Source organism: Atractosteus spatula, assembly GCF_055471065.1.
Source record: "Atractosteus spatula isolate fAtrSpa1 chromosome 10 unlocalized genomic scaffold, fAtrSpa1.hap1 SUPER_10_unloc_3, whole genome shotgun sequence".
In the NCBI taxonomy this organism is placed as follows: Eukaryota; Metazoa; Chordata; class Actinopteri; order Semionotiformes; family Lepisosteidae; genus Atractosteus; species Atractosteus spatula.
In genome coordinates this window covers 376,223-393,903 of record NW_028296623.1, presented here as the reverse complement: position 1 = coordinate 393,903, position 17,681 = coordinate 376,223, and the positions used below count along the sequence as shown (strand labels likewise).

At 49.8% G+C, this 17,681-nt stretch overlaps 3 non-coding genes across 3 annotated transcripts; all 3 read left to right on the top strand.

Annotated features, from left to right (window-relative positions):
* The first annotated feature begins 14,319 nt into the window (after window positions 1–14,319).
* On the top strand, window positions 14,320–14,392 carry trnaf-gaa (transfer RNA phenylalanine (anticodon GAA)). Its single transcript has one exon. It is a non-coding gene; the product is annotated as a tRNA-Phe (tRNA).
* Window positions 14,393–15,409: 1,017 nt separating this feature from the next.
* Window positions 15,410–15,481, top strand: trnae-uuc (transfer RNA glutamic acid (anticodon UUC)). The gene has a single exon. It is a non-coding gene; the product is annotated as a tRNA-Glu (tRNA).
* A 453-nt stretch (window positions 15,482–15,934) lies between these two features.
* trnav-cac (transfer RNA valine (anticodon CAC)) lies at window positions 15,935–16,007 on the top strand. Its single transcript has one exon. It is a non-coding gene; the product is annotated as a tRNA-Val (tRNA).
* The last annotated feature ends 1,674 nt before the right edge of the window (window positions 16,008–17,681 follow it).

The following is a 17,681-nucleotide window of genomic DNA, read 5'->3' as shown; positions in this document are numbered from 1 at the left end:
ACCTCCTACAACACACCCCCCGGAACACAGTAGTGGAGAAAATCATTCTATCCTTTGGAATCAATAACAAGGCACAAAAAGCAAAGGAAACAGCTATCAAACAACTATGACAGATGCTACGGGAGGCTAAGGGAACCTTCCCATCTGCAGAAATATACATCCCACTGATTAATTACTCCAGAGACCAGGAAAAACCTGGACACAATAAACAATCACATACAGCAAAACATGCCATACCTCCCCAAACTGGAAGAAGCTCTTTTCAAGACAGAAAGAGATGGAATTCACTGGACCACCGCAACAGCTAAAAAAATGCTAGACCACTGGTCACAACATTTAAACTGGTAAGCCCCAAAGCCGCAGAACAAGATGGGGACAAGAACAACAAAAATATTGTAAATCTAAGCAACAACTTCCACCCCACAACTGAACAAATAAACCTCCTCAATAAGAGCTTATCATTTGTCCCCACAGTAGGGACAAAGAAAGGTTAGAAAACCAGACTGAAAAGCAAAATCCGACAATACCACCGTCGCCTTAAACTGACCGCCTTCTTTGAGGATAAAGACACCGACACAGAAAGGGTTCCCTTCCTGCCTAAATCCAGTTGGGAACCAAGGGAAAACCAACTGCCACCAGAAATCCAGGAAATAATTCAAGAGGACAACAGAATTCTACAAAAACTCCGACCATACAGGGACTCACACAACATAACAAAGGAGGAACCCGTAGCCTTAAAACATTTAAAGGAAAACAAACATATAGTCATAAAACCAGCAGACAAAGGGAGTGCAATAGTTATCATGGATAGAGAAAAATACATTGCAGAAGCACACAGACAATTAAATAATCAGAAACACTATACTACATTGGAAGAACCGCTGTACAAACAAACAGCACTAGAAATAGGGCAAATCCTACAAACTCTGGTTGAATTAAAACACCTAACCAAAAAACAGGCATTCTACCTAAGAGGAGAGGAATCACCACGACCGAGGATTTTCTACCTCCTCCCAAAAATTCATAAAGCCCCAGAAACATGGCCACTCCACTACGAAATTCCACCTGGGAGGCCCATAGTGTCCGACTGCAACAGTGAATCCTACAGAATAGCAGAATATCTAGACCATTTCCTCAACCCCATTTCTAAACACCACCCAAGTTACATCAAAGACACCTATGACTTTGTAGCCGAAGTCAAAAATGCTACAATACAACAGGAAGCCTTCCTGTTCACCATTGACATTGACAGTTTATACACCAACATTGAAACTACGGAGGGACTGAAAGCAGTATTTCTCAAATACTCTGACCGCAACAGACCAGAAACACAAATTCTGAAGCTATTGGAAATTAGCCTCAACAAAAACGATTTTGAATTTGAAGAGCAATACTACTTACAAATAAAAGGAACTGCTACGGGGAAACGCTTTGCTCCGGCCTATGCTGACATCTATATGGCCCATTGGGAAGCCACAGTATTCCCAAAATGTACACACAAACCTACACACTACTTCAGGTACCTTGACGACATCTGGGGAACGTGGACGCACGGCCCACAGTCCTTTCAAGAATTCATTAACACTCTCAACACACACCACAGGTCCATTAAACTCAAATACACCAAGCATGAAAACCAGATAGACTTCCTAGACACCACCACATACAAGGGTTCCTCCTTCAACAACACAGGCAAACTGGACATCAAGGTATATTTCAAAGACACGGACACACACGGCTTACTGCACAAAGACAGCTTCCACCCAAAACATACTTTCAAAGGACTGGGAAAATCACAACTCCTACGCTTCCACAAAATCTGCACACAACAACAAGACTTTGAGGAAGCCAAACACACACTCTTCCAAGCCCAAGCTCTACGCCCGAGAGGATATACACAAAGATTCCTCAGAAATGTGGCACAAACATTTCTAAACAGAAAAACACCTGATGACAGCAAAATAATCCCCCTCATCACAACATACTCCCAACTCAGCGGAATAACCAACCAAAAACTAAAGTCTACATTCACCACGATATTAGAAAACACAAACCTACTGAGGGAACACAAAATCATATCTGCATAACGAAAAAACAAAAACCTACAGGATTATTTAGTCCAAAGCAAACTAAAACCAGTACAAAACAGATCAAATACACCAAAAGCCAAACACTTCAAACAGAAAACAACGATCCAAAACAACAAAACCAAAGAAATCTTCCAGTTGCAAAGGGTGCTCTCAGAAAACACCAATAATGCTGTCTATGGCATCCAGTGCAAAACATGCGGGGTGACCTATGTGGGGGAAACGGGTAACTCCATCCGAACCCGACTGGCACAACACAGGTACAACATCCGGAACCAGCGGGAAAGGAGGACTCACCTGGTGGCACACTTCCTACAGCACGGGCTGGAAGCGCTGGAGGCCACAGGACTGGAGAGCAACCCCAACTGGACAGAGATGGAAAGAAAGAAAAAGGAAACGGAGTGGATCAAAAGACTTCATATTACCTTTCCACAAGGCCTGAACATCAGAAAATAAACTGGGAGGGTTTCAGTCGTTGGAAGGAGAGTGCAACACTCCTTGTCCCAGATGGTCCCTTCTTAGAGAAAATCTGGGAGAAAGAGCTTTGTTTCCCTACCCTGACCCTGTCGATACTGACGATTGCACCTAACCCTAACCCTGACGATACTGACGATCGTACCAAACCCTAACCCTAACCCTGACAAAACCCGACGATCGCACCTAACCCTAACCCTGACGATAGTGACGATCATCCCTAACTCTGACCCTGACTCTGCCAGCAGCCATATCACCCTGCAACTAACAACTGGCAACCCACTGAAGTTAAGCAGGTGTGAGCCTGGTCAGTACCTGGATGGGAGACCTCCTGGGAAAGGTTGCTGCTGGAATAGGTATTAGTCGGGCCAGCAGGAGGCGCTCACCCTGTGGTCCACATGGGTCCTAATGCCCCAGTATAGTGATGGGGACACTATACTGTAAACAGGTGCCATCCTTTGGATGAGACGTAAAAGCGAGGTCCTGACTCTCTGTGGTGATTAAAAATCCCAGGGCGTTTCCCGAAAAGAGTAGGGGTATAACCCCGGCGTCCTGGCCAAATTTCCCATTGGCCCTTACCAATCATGGCCTCCTAATAATCCCCATATATGAATTGGCTTCATTACTCTCTGCTCTCCTCCCCACTAATAGCGGATGTGTGGTGAGCATTCTGGTGCACTATGGCTGCCGTCGCATCATCCAGGTGGATGCTGCACATTGTTTGGTAGTGGAGGGGAGACACGATTGCCTGTAAAGCGGGTTGAGTGGAGTGTCCAAAAGAGCACTATGTAAGTGTAAGCAATTATAATTATTAATTAATTACTGCTTTACGCAGAGAGTGGCGGGGGTGGGATGTCAGAGCCATACGACACTTCTTTACGGAGAGAGTGGCGGGGGTGGGATGTCAGGGCCATACGACAGTGCTTTACACAGAGAGCGGTGGGGATGGGATGTCAGGGTCATAAGACACTGCTCTATGCAGAAAGTGGAGGGGGTGGGATATTAGGGCCTGACAACACTGCTTAACGCAGAGAGTGGAGGGGTGGGTGTCAGGGCCATACGACACTTCTTTACGCAGAGAGTGTCAGGGGTGGGATGTCAGGGCCTGACGATACTGCTTTACGCAGAGAGTGGCGGGGTTGGATGTCAGGGCCATACGACATTGCTTTACGCAGAGAGTGGTGGGGGACGGATGTCAGGGTCGTACGACACTGTTTACGCAGAGAGCGGAAGAGGTGGGATGTCAGGGCCATACGACAACGCTTTACACAGAGAGTGGAGGGGGTGGGTGTCAGGGCAACACGACTGCTTTACGCAGAGAGTGGTGGGGGTGGGATGTCAGGGCCTGATGATACTGCTTTACGCAGAGAGTGGCGGGGGTGGGATGTCAGGGCCCGATGAGACTGCATTATGCAGAGAGTGGCAGGTGTGTGTGTCAGGGCCATAAGACTGCTTTACGCAGAGAGTGGTGGGGGTGGGATGTCAGAGGCTGACGACAGTGCTTTACGCAGAGAGTGGTGGGGGAGATATGTCAGGGTCGTACGACACTGCTTTACACAGAGATTGGAGGGGGTGGGATGTCAGGGCTATACGACAGTGCTTTACGCAGAGAGTGGTGGGGGTGGGATGTCAGGGCCTGACGATGCTGCTTTACGCAGAGAGTGGTGGGGGTCGGATTTCAGGGCTTTACGACACTGCTTTATGCAGAGAGTGGAGGGGTGGGTGTCAGGGCCATACGACACTTCTTTACGCAGAGAGTGGCAGGGGTGGAATGTCAGGGCCTGACGATACTGCTTTACGCAGAAATTAGCAGGGGTGGGATGTTAGGGCCTGACGATACTGCTTTACGCAGAGAGTGGCGGGGGTTGGATGTCAGGGCCGTAAGACACCGCTTTATGCAGAGAGTGCAGGGGGTGGGGTGTCAGGGCCATACGACACTTCTTTATGCAGAGAGTGGTGGGGGTGGGATGTCAGAGCCTGACGACAGTGGTTTACGCAGAGAGCAGAGGAGGCAGGATTTCAGGGCCATACGACAGTGCTTTACGCAGAGAGTGGAGGGGAGGGATGTCAGGGCCTGACAACACTGCTTAACGCAGAGAGTGGAGGGGTGAGTGTCAGGGCCATACGACACTTCTTTACGCAGAGAGTGGCAGGGGTGGGGTGTCAGGGCCTGACGATACTGCTTTATGCAGAGAGTGATGAGGGTGGGATGTCAGGGCCTGACGAGACTGCATTATGCTGAGAGCGGAGGGGTGGGTCTCAGGGCCATACGACACTTCTTTACGTAGAGAGTAGCGGGGTGGGTGTCAGGGCCATACGAAACTGCTTTACACAGTGAGAGGCGATGGTGGGATGTCAGGGTCGTACGACACTGCTTTACGCAGAGAGCGGAGGAGGTGGGATGTCAGAGCCTGACGACACTTCTTTACGTAGAGAGTGGCGGGGATTGGATGTCAGGGCCTGACAACACTGCTTAATGCAGAGAGTGGAGGGGTGGGTGTCAGGGCCATACGACACTTCTTTACGCAGGGAGTGGCGGGGGTGGGATGTCAGGGCCATACGACAGTGCTTTACGCAGAGAGTGGCGGGAGTGGGATGTCAGTGCCTGACAACACAGCTTAACGCAGAGAGTGGAGGGGTGGGTCTCAGGGCTATATGAAAGTGCTTTACGCAGAGAGTGGTGGAGGTGTGATGTCAGGGCTTGACGACACTGCTTTCTGCAGAGAGTGGAGGGGTGGGTGTCAGGGCTATACGACAGTGCTTTCCTCAGAGAGTGGTGGGGGTGTGATGTCAGGGCCATACGACAGTGCTTTACACAGAGAGTGGTGGGGATGGGATGTCAGGGCTAGACGACATTGCTTTATGCAGAGAGTGGAGGGGTGCGTGTCAGGGCCATACGATACTACTTTACGCAGTTAGTGGCGGGGGTGGGATGTCAGGGCTAGACGACACTGCTTTATTCAAAGAGTGGAGGGGTGGGTGTCAGGGCTATACGACAGTGCTTTCCGCAGGGAGTGGTGGGGGTGGGATGTCAGGGCTTGACGACACTGCTTTATGCAGAGAGTGGAGGGGTGCGTGTCAGGGTTATACGACAGTGCTTTACGCAGAGAGTGGTGGGGGTGTGATGTCAGGGTCATACGACAGTGCTTTACACAGAGAGTGGTGGGGATGGGATGTCAGGGCCTGACAACACAGCTTAACGCAGAGAGTGGAGGGGTGGGTGTCAGGGCCATACGACACTTCTTTACGTAGAGTGTGGCGGGGGTGGGATGTCAGGGCTTGACGACACTGCTTTATGCAAAGAATGGAGGGGTGGGTGTCAGGGCTATACAACAGTGCTTTCCGCAGAGAGTGATGGGGGTGTGATGTCAGGGCCATACAACAGTGCTTTACACAGAGAGTGGCGGGGGTGGGATGTCAGGGCCATACGACAGTGCTTTATGCAGAGAGTGGAGGGATTGGTGTCAGGGCCATATGACACTGCTTTACAAAGAGAGTGGCGGGGGTGGGATGTCAGGGCCTGACAACACAGCTGAACACAGAGAGTGGAGGTGTGGGTGTCAGGGCCATACGACACTTCTTTACGTAGAGAGTGGCGGGGGTGGGATGTCAGGGCTTGACGACACTGCTTTATGCAGAGAGTGGAGGGGTGGGTGTCAGGGCTATACGACAGTGCTTTACGCAGAGAGTGGTGGGGGTGTGATGTCAGGGCCATACGACAGTGCTTTACACAGAGAGTGGCGGTGGAGGGATGTCAGGGCTTGACGATACTGCTTTATGCAGAGAGTGGTGGGGAGGGTTTCAGGGCCATAAGACACTGCTTTATGCAGAGAGTGGAGCGATTGGTGTCAGGGCCATATGACACTGCTTTACACAGAGAGTGGTGGGGGTGGGATGTCAGGGCCTGACAACACAGCTTAACGCAGAGAGTGGAGGGGTGGGATGTCAGGGCCATACGACACTGCTTTATTCAAAGAGTGGAGGGGTGGATGTCAGGGCTATACGACAGTGCTTTACACAGAGAGTAGTGGGGGTGGGATGTCAGGGCCATATGACAGTGCTTTACGCAGAGAGTAAAGGGGGTGGAATGTCAGGGCTTGACGTCACTGCTTTCAGCACAGAGTTGACTGGTGGGTGTCAGGGCCATACGACACTTCTTTACGTAGAGAGTGGCGGGGGTGGGATGTCAGGGCTTGACGACACTGCTTTATGCAAAGAATGGAGGGGTGGGTGTCAGGGCTATACGACAGTGCTTTCCGCAGAGAGTGATGGGGGTGTGATGTCAGGGCCATACAACAGTGCTTTACACAGAGAGTGGCGGGGGTGGGATGTCAGGGCCATACGACAGTGCTTTATGCAGAGAGTGGAGGGATTGGTGTCAGGGCCATATGACACTGCTTTACACAGAGAGTGGCGGGGGTGGGATGTCAGGGCCTGACAACACAGCTGAACGCAGAGAGTGGAGGTGTGGGTGTCAGGGCCATACGACACTTCTTTACGTAGAGAGTGGCGGGGGTGGGATGTCAGGGCTTGACGACACTGCTTTATGCAGAGAGTGGAGGGGTGGGTGTCAGGGCTATACGACAGTGCTTTACGCAGAGAGTGGTGGGGGTGTGATGTCAGGGCCATACGACAGTGCTTTACACAGAGAGTGGCGGGGGAGGGATGTCAGGGCTTGACGATACTGCTTTATGCAGAGAGTGGTGGGGAGGGTTTCAGGGCCATAAGACACTGCTTTATGCAGAGAGTGGAGCGATTGGTGTCAGGGCCATATGACACTGCTTTACACAGAGAGTGGCGGGGGTGGGATGTCAGGGCCTGACAACACAGCTTAATGCAGAGAGTGGAGGGGTGGGATGTCAGGGCCATGTGACACTGCTTTATTCAAAGAGTGGAGGGGTGGATGTCAGGGCTATACGACAGTGCTTTCCGCAGAGAGTGGTGGGGGTGTAATGTCAGGGCCATACGACAGTGCTTTACACAGAGAGTAGTGGGGGTGGGATGTCAGGGCCATATGACACTGGTTTACATAGAGAGTGGCGGAGTTGGGATGTCAGGGCCATATGACACTGCTTTACACAGAGAGTGGCGGGGGTGGGATGTCAGGGCCTGAAGATACTGCTTATCGCAGAGACCAGAGGAGGTGGGATGTCATGGTTATATGACAGTGCTTTCCACTGAGAGTGGTGGGGGTGGGATGTCATGCCCATAAGACACTGCTTTATGCAGAGAGTTGAGGGATTGATGTCAGGGCCATACTACAGTGCTCCACTCAGGCCTCTGCTTGAATTTGTACTCCTCCTCTCTCTCCCTACCTCTACCTCTCCCTCTCTCTACCTCTCCCCCTACCTCTCCCCTTTCCCCTCCCTACCTCTCTCCCTACCTCTACCTCTCCCTCTCTGTGGGGCCAGCAGGGGGTGCTCACCCTGCGGTCTGTGTGGATCCTATTGTCCCAGTATAGTGATGGGGGACACGATCTGGCCCACCAGCGACGAGCAGGTTACCAGATCTTGACAAAGGGGGCAACTCTTAGTCGTATGAGCTTAGTCACACATCTCAGCGATTAAAAAAACAAAACAAACATATTATGTCCATTACTAACGACTTTTTTTTCCTACATTGAAAGTCTCTTTCCCGGGTGATTTTCTAGCGCGACTGGGGCTCTTCATTTCTCCTCGGTGTCTCATCGCGGGCGGATTTGAAACAGACCACAGAACCTGCCGCTGCAGTGCTCTCGGTTAGGGGCTCTCATCCTGCATCACCAATCTTCCACAGGAGGAACGGAGCTGGATTTCTGTCTGGAAAATAAACTCCAGAGTGAGAGAGAGAGAGCAGAGAGGGGTAGGGAGAGGTAGAGAGAGGTAGAGCGGTAGAGAGGTAGAGAGAGGGAGAGAGGTGGAGGGTGAGGGGGTTAGGGAGAGAGGGAGAGGTAGAGAGAGGGAGAGGTAGAGGTAGGGAGAGAGAGGGAGGAGGAGTACAAATTCAAAGAAGGAGAAAATCCACAACACAACACAGGCGTCGGCATGCGTGGGCTACAAAAGGAACAAGTAAAATATTTCTTCCGGGCTGAAAAGAGAAGGAAGGAAAACACACCGTTGCGGCACTACGACACGAAGACGCCGAGCCGGTTAAGCACAGCAAACCCAACCTGTTCTCACAAGTTGCTTGCGCTTCAGGCGAAATAAAAGCTGCTGAGCTAAATCAGGAAAGCGGTAACTATTAGGACTGCTCACTGTTCCTCAGGCTGGGACAGGAGATCACACACTGTATTACTATTATTGACAGATAGGCTCACTGTGTCTTCGCTTGGGCTTGAACAGGAGATCACACACTGGATTATTATTATTGAGAGACAGGCTCACTGTCTGTTCCTCAGGCTGGGACAGGAGGACATACACTATATTATTATAGAGAGACAGGCTCACTGTATGTTCCCCAGGCTGGGACAGGAGATCACACTGTATTATTATTATTATTATTGAGAGACAGTCTCACAGTCTGTTCCTCAGGCTGGAGCAGGAGATCACACACGGTATTATTATTACTGAGAGACAGGCTCACTGTCTGTTCCTCAGGCTGGGACAGAGGATCACACACTGTATTATTATTGAGAGACAGGCTCACTCTCTGTTCCTCAGGCTGGGACAGGAGATCACACACTATTATTATTATTGACAGATAGGCTGACTGTCTGTTCCTCAGACTGGGACAGGAGATCACACACTGTATTACTATTAATGAGAGACAGGCTCACTGTCTGTTCCTAAGAGTTGGACATGAGATCCCACACTGAAATATTATCATAGAGAGACAGGCTCACTGTATGTTCCCCAGGCTGGGTCAGGAGATCACACTGTATTATTATTATTGAGAGACAGTCTCACTGTCCGTTCCTCAGGCTGGAGCAGGAGATCACATGCTGTATTATTATTATTGACAGATAGGCACACTGTGTCTGTGTCGTTTGGGCTGGGACAGAAGATCACACACTGTATTATTATTACTGAGAGAGAGGCTCACTGTCTCTTCCTCAGGCTGGGACAAGAGATCACACACTGTATTATTATTATTGTGAGACAGGCTCACGGTCTTTTCCCCAGGCTGGGAGAGAAGATCACACTGTATTATTATTATTGAGAGTCTGGCTCACTGTTCCCCAGGCTGGGACAGGAGATCCAACACTGTATTATTATTATAATACGGAAAGCGGTAACTATTAGGACTGCTCACTGTTCCTCAGGCTGGGACAGGAGATCACACACTGTATTACTATTATTGACAGATAGGCTCACTGTGTCTTCGCTTGGGCTTGAACAGGAGATCACACACTGGATTATTATTATTGAGAGACAGGCTCACTGTCTGTTCCTCAGGCTGGGACAGGAGGACATACACTATATTATTATAGAGAGACAGGCTCACTGTATGTTCCCCAGGCTGGGACAGGAGATCACACTGTATTATTATTATTATTATTATTATTATTGAGAGACAGTCTCACTGTCTGTTCCTCAGGCTGGAGCAGGAGATCACACACGGTATTATTATTACTGAGAGACAGGCTAACTGTCTGTTCCTCAGGCTGGAACAGTAGATCACAGTATATTAGTATTATTATTGAGAGTCTGGCTCACTGTTCCCCAGGCTGGGACAGAAGGTCACACACTGTATTATTATTATTGAGAGCCAGGCTTACTGTCTTTTCCTCAAGCTGGGACAGGAAGTCACACTGTATTATTATTATTGAGAGACCTGCTCTTACCTGACTGTTCCTTAGGCTGTTACAGGAGATCATAATCTGCTTTATTGTTATTGAGAGACTGGCTCACTCCTGTCTGTTCCTCAGGTTGGGACAGGAGGTCACACACTGTATTATTATTATTGAGAGACAGGCTCACTGTCTGTTCTTCAGGCTGGGACAGGAAGTCACACACTGTATTGTTATTATTGAGAGACAGGCTCACTTTCTGTTCCTCAGGCTGGGACAGGAGATCACACACTTTTCTATTATTATTGAGAGACATGCTCACGGTTTGTTCCTCAGACTGGGACAGGACATTCCACACTAAGTTATTATTATTGAGAGACAGGTTCACTGTCTGTTCCTCAGGCTAAGACAGGAGATCACACACTGGATTATTATTATTGAGAGACAGGTTTACTGTCTGTTCCCCAGGCTGGGACAGGAGGTCACACACTGTATTATTATTATTGAGAGACAGGCTCACTGTTCCACAGGCTGGGACAGGAGATCACACACTGTATTATTAGTATTGAGAGACAGCCTCAGTGTTCCCCAGGCTGGGACTGGAGATCACACACTGTATTATTAGTATTGAGATACAGACTCACTGTCTGTTCCTCAGGCTGGGACAGGAGATCACACACTGTATTATTATTATTGAGAGACAGGCTCACTGTTCCGCAGGCTGGGACTGGAGATCACACACTGTTCTATTATTATTAAGAGACATGCTCACTGTTTGTTCTTCAGACTGGGACAGGACATTCCACACTAGGTTATTATTATTGAGAGACAGGTTCACTGTCTGTTCCTCAGGCTAAGACAGGAGATCACACACTGTATTATTATTATTGAGAGACAGGCTCGCTGTTCCTCAGGCTGGGACAGGAGGTCACACACTGTATTATTATTATTGAGAGAGAGGCTCACTGTCTGTTCCTCAGGCTGGGACAGGAAGTCACACACTGTGTTATTAATATTATTGAGAGACAGGTTCACTGTCTATTCCTCAGGCTGGGACAGGAGATCATACTGTATTATTATTATTGAGAGACAAGCTCACTGTTCCTCATGCTGGGACAGGAGATCACACTGTATTATTATTATTGACAGATAAACTCACTGTTCCTCAGGCTGAGACAGTAGATCACACTGTATTATTATTATTGAGAGTCTGGTTCACTGTTCCCCAAGCTGGGACAGGAGACCACGCACTGTATTATTATTATTGAGATACAGGCTCACTTGGTGTTCTTTAGGCTGGGACAGTAGATCACACTGTATTATAATTATTGAGAGGCTATTTCACTGTTTCCCAGGCTGGGACAGGAGATCACACACTGTATTATTATTATTGAGAGACAGGCTGACTGTCTGTTCCTCTGGTTTGGGCAGGGAATCACACACTGTATTATTAGTATTATTGAGAGACAGGCTCGCTGTCTGCTCCTCAGGCTGGGACAGGAGATCACACACTGTTGTAGTGTGCTCTCATGAGGCACCAGTTCTGTAGAGGTTTGGGCATTTACTGGGACAATTATTTTTGTGGCAGTAAATCACAAAATTGATTCTTTTAATGTTCTTGGAATCCAACCATGCGATATAACTCAAACAACGCACACACAGGTACTAATACATGAGGATACATTTATTAATATATAGAATATGCATGTAAACCAAACAGATCTTATCGTAAGGGTTATCAGAATACAAAAGATATAAATTCATTCAGTTACAAATTTACACATATCAAGAGGACATAAGTTCGGTATATCATTCATTTAGACCGTTTCGTAATTGAACTTGTTTACAACTTCTACATTAGATACTCAAAACAAGTACATAACCCTTAGGAATTAAATTAATATCAACTGGTTGGGAGCAGTAAAGCAATGAAGTTGAATACTCACTGCCGCTAAGCCTGTAATCTAACCGTTTCCGTAGTGTAGCGGTTATCACGTTCGCCTCACACGCGAAAGATTCCCGGTTCGAGTCCAGGCGGAAACAGCCTCTCTTTGCACGCTCCTGTACTTCACACAGGTATTAAACGACTGATCATTTGTTCCCAATGTATTTCCGGTGCCTTCATGCACTCTTGTACCAAACGCACGTTCCTTCTGTACGCGGAGCCGATCATTTGCAATTGGGCAATCAGGACGAGCTCTGTCGGCTCAAAAGCAGCGCAGGACCTGCAAGAACAACAGAAAGATTAGCATGCAGCGGGGGATGCTAGATCTCATCAAGAATCGGCTCCAGCAGTCCCTGGTTCGAAACTGGGCGGAAACAGACCGGCTTCTTTTGTCGCCACGCACAAAAGGGGATTGGGGATTCGCCTAGCGCTGTGATCGAACAGACCCACTCACCTCTTAGTGTGGCGGGATCTGCACAGTGCATGTCGCAGCGCATCCTGCTTTCACTCCAATGCGCGTCCTGATGTACCCCAGTCTCCCGCGTGACAGGTGGGGATAATCACCACTATACTAACGAGGAAGACATCGCTCTCTCCGACCCCCGGCATCGCGTCCCGACCCACCGTGCTGGAAGCCGACGCGTGCTGTGATTTCTTTACGGAGCAGAAATGACAACCGAGGAGCCGAGAGATCATTTCAGCATTTCGCGTCTGAACAGAAAACACAAACGAAAAACTCGGAATGACTTGCCTTTGACGCTTATCAAAGCGTTCTTTGTGCATCGAACAGACCCACTCACCTCTTAGTGTGGCGGGATCTGCACAGTGCATGTCGCAGCGCTTCCTGCTTTCACTTCAATGTGCTTTCTGATGTCGAGTCGTGTGCCGTGCGGAGGCTCTGAAAGCGAGAGCAATGAAAAGGTGCACGACGCTGTGAAAGAAAACAGAGAAGTGAAAGGCAGTCCTTTCTCTAAGGAGGTAAAAGAAAAGCTTTCTACTCCCCGTCGGGGAATCGAACCCCGGTCTCCCGCGTGACAGGCGGGGATACTTGCCACTATATTAACGAGGAAGACACCGCACTTTCCGGTCCTCGGCATCGTGTCCCGACCCAGCGTGCTGGAAGGCGACGCGTGCTGTGATTCCTTTACGGAGCAGAAATGACAACCGAGGAGCCGAGAGATCATTTCAGCATTTCGCGTCTGAACGGAAAACACAAACGACCAACTCGGAATGACTTGCTTTTGACGCTTTTCAAAGCGTTCTTTGTGCACGACGACTGCGCCGCCTAGCAGATACAAATGGGTTGTACAACTCTGAACTAGCAAATGGAAGAGGGCTAAGCCCCCTCTCTTTTAGCCCAGGTTCGATCTGTCTCCCAGAATCACCAGGGCGCACGCACACACACACACCCGTGCCGTTGAAGTGCTCTGCTTCATTTCTAAGGGCAACTCAACATTCACTCCTACCCCGAGAACAGAAAAGACAGCGTCCGCAGCAACAACAGCTCAGGTCTCTGCACAGGAGCTAAGCTGCCCCCATCTCCTCTGCTCTGCGGCTCCTGTGGAGTGGAGTGGAGTGGAGTCCTGCCTGGAGCCTTGTTTGCAGGCGGCGGCTCCCCGCGCTCTGTCTGTGCGTCGTGTCCAAGAGCTCCTGGGAGGAAGAGAGAGCCCTCCCACTCGGGGGCTTTACCACGGTCTGTGTGAGGAGGGGCGGGTGTGTCCAGTAGCTTATCGAGCGGAAGCCTGGGGCGGCGGAGAGCTGTGATCGTGCAGACCTTGAGGTGTCACCTCTTTGTCTGCTTTCCCGCCCCCCCTCCGCCCAAGCTCTGCTCCAGAGTAGCCCGGCAACCCCTCACACCTGCACGTGTCACAACCTAAGGTGTGGTCATGAGACACCCATGGGGTGCTGTTCTGTTCTTGCTAATTGTTTCCTGCCCGTCGCAGGCAGGAGTCCATGCGAGGAAGATGCGCTGGACAGAGCCCAGAGGGCGCAGCTGGGTGGCTTTCCTTCTGAGTGACGTTCCTGCAACACTCTCCCGCTCCTCTTGGTGCGCTCATGCCGCAACATAGGAAGGCTGGAGCAGGTGGCTGTGGGCTCTGTGCACTGCCGAAATAGCTCAGTTGGGAGAGCGTTAGACTGAAGATCTAAAGGTCCCTGGTTCGATCCCGGGTTTCGGCATTTTGTTTCATCGCGCCCTTTGTTCCTCTCTCCAGCGCCCCCTGCCTAAAGTGACGCTTCCCTTTCTCAGCCCGAAACGCAAGCGAGACACCAGCAGCGGTCCCTGCAGGTTTCCGTAGTGTACCGGCTATCACGTTCGCCTAACACACGAAAGGTCCCCGGTTCGAGACCGGGCGGAAACAGCCTCTTGTTGCACGCTCCTGTACTTCACAGAGGTCTTGAGCGACCGGTCATTTGTTCCCAATGTATTTCCGGTGCCTTCATGCACTCTTGTACCTAACGCACATTCCTTCTGTACGCGGAGCCGATCATTTGCAATTGGGCTGTGCCGACAGACCAGGACGAGCTCTGTCGGCTCAAAAGCAGCGCAGGACCTGCAAGAACAACAGAAAGATTAGCATCCAGTGAGCCCAAGATCTCATCAAGAATCGGCTCCAGCAACAGGGCTGGGCGCATTGTTCCATTCTCCGACCACTCTCGGTGTAAACAAGTCCCTCCTGGTCTCTGCTTGAAATGCACTTTCCTGCGTTTGCTTTGGTGTAACTGGCTTCCCCTGCATGCGCGAATGTGAAGAAGATCCTTAGTAAGTCATTGAAGAAAACCGAGAAGAGGTCGGAGTGGCCTCTGTCGTTCATCAACGATCCAGTCAGGCGCTTTACTCCTCTGTAAAGCGCCGTTCGTTCACATCGATTGGCTTTTTTTTTGCCTTCATTCGCGCAAGTAGTAAAAGCAGACGCCCCTATTCTGCTGTGACCCGGATTCGAACGGGGTTGTTGCGGCCACAACGCAAAGTACTGACCACTATACGATCACGGCGAGTTACCGATACACACATGGTAGGGCGGAAAAGGCTGTGCTCTCTTCGTGTGACCTAATTCGGAAAAGTCCTGACGTTGCATTTCAACTGAGCCCCAGTATACATCGACCCTTCGACACTCTGAGTGACAACTCTCTTGCGTGTTTTCTCATATTTATGTAGTTTGCTTGCATGATGCCCGGAACAGCGGGGTTGTGTGCTCCCATATGGTCTAGCGGTTAGGATTCCTGGTTTTCACCCAGGCGGCCCGGGTTTGACTCCCGGTATGGGAACGTGTCAGTTTTGCCTCCTGCTTTCCAAAAGATCAGCACCGTGTACGAAGGAGCCGCATTAAAACCACTCGAACGTGCAAAACGCGTGAGAAGAGGGGGCGCTTGTTTCCAACCGAAGACTTCTCGCGTGTGAGACGAGCTGATCATCCCTGCAGGAGGTGGGAGGGTTACTCTGGTAGACAGGGCTGACCTTCGGCAATAGGATTTATACTCTCCAAGATGATATTTGCACTTTCTGGAGAGGCGATTTTCTCCACTTCAGTAGCCCGATTTCGTCGATTGCGTGGAGAGGGCTGTAGAATGTGGCGCCGCCTTTCCTTCTCCGTCCATGACAGGCGTGCTGGTCTCTGGAGAGAGAACACGGTCCATCAGCGCACTCCAATAAAGGCACTGGAAGCAGCTGAATCGCATTGGCGAAGCTCAGCGCTGGGCCGCTGGGCAGGGATTGCCACCGTTTCCGTAGTGTAGTGGTTATCACGTTCGCCTCACACGCGAAAGGTCCCCGGTTCGAAACCGGGCGGAAACAGACCGGCTTCTTTTGTCGGCACGCACAAAAGGGGATTGGGGATTCGCCTAGCGCTGTGATCGAACAGACCCACTCACCTCTTAGTGTGGCGGGATCTGCACAGTGCATGTCGCAGCGCATCCTGCTTTCACTTCAATGCGCGTCCTGATGTACCTCAGTCGCCCGCGTGACAGGTGGGGATAATCACCACTATACTAACGAGGAAGACATCGCTCTCTCCGACCCCCGGCATCGTGTCCCGACCCACCGTGCTGGAAGCCGACGCGTGCTGTGATTCCTTTACGGAGCAGAAATGACAACCGAGGAGCCGAGAGATAATTCAGCATTTCGCGTCTGAACAGAAAACACAAACGACCAACTCGGAATGACTTGCCTTTGATGCTTTCAAAGCGTTCTTTGTGCATCGAACAGACCCACTCACCTCTTAGTGTGGCGGGATCTGCACAGTGCATGTCGCAGCGCTTCCTGCTTTCACTTCAATGTGCTTCCTGATGTCGAGTCGTGTGCCGTGCGGAGGCTCTGAAAGCGAGAGCAATGAAAAGGTGCACGGCGCTGTGAAAGAAAACAGAGAAGTGAAAGGCAGTCCTTTCTCTAAGGAGGTAAAAGAGAAGCTTTCTATTCCCCGTCAGGGAATCGAACCCTGGACTCCCGCGTGACAGGCGGGGATACTTGCCACTCTACTAACGAGGAAGACATCGCACTTTCCGATCCCCGGCATCGTGTCCCGACCCAGCGTGCTGGAAGGCGACGCGTGCTGTGATTCCTTTACGGAGCAGAAATGACAACCGAGGAGCCGTGAGATCATTTCAGCATTTCGCAGCAATTCAGCATTTCGAAAACACAAACGACCAACTCGGAATGACTTGCTTTTGACGCTTTTCAAAGCGTTCTTTGTGCATGACGACTGTGCTGCCAAGCAGATACAAATGGGTTGTACAACTCTGAACTAGCGAATGGAAGAGGGCTAAGCCATCTCTCTTTTAGCCCAGGTTCGATCTGTCTCCCAGAATCACAAGGGCACACACACACTGTCTTGTTTCTCGTACACGTATAGTGTAAAAATTAAGAACCCAGGACGAAGATGTGACACTCGAAGAAACTCTTTATTATTTAACCTGTAACTCCGAACCAGTTAGCTCCTAAATTCACTATGACCTGTGACCCTGAGCAACCGTTATTCCCCACTCAGCCCTCCATCAATCAACATGCAGTTTTACTGCTGACGCACACAAATATTACACCTCCTCCAGCTGTTATGAATCGCCTCTCTTCAAAGCCCGGTGTGTTTTTTTTTGGAGATGTTATATATGTCAGAAAGAGCACTGTGACGTCAGAGACACCAGCCAGAGCGCCGGGATCAGAGAGCGAGACTGCGGTGGAGAGTTATTGATCACTTATCTATCGACAACCTATTAATTCAGCTGAAGAACCGTAGAATTAACGATTAACTTCACCGATTGGTGAGTACTGATTCTTTTCCCGTTCTTGACCCTGTTTTAAATATCTAGAAAACGGTCAATACCGCCTGTATCGATCAATTACAGTACCATAGTGCGTTTAGTGTTAATAATGTTCAATCCAAAATTAAAGAATGGTTATTCAAATTATTATTTAGGAATTTAATCCTAGAGCTAGATAGTTATATTCCAAGTTGATAAATTTGTTTAAGTAACA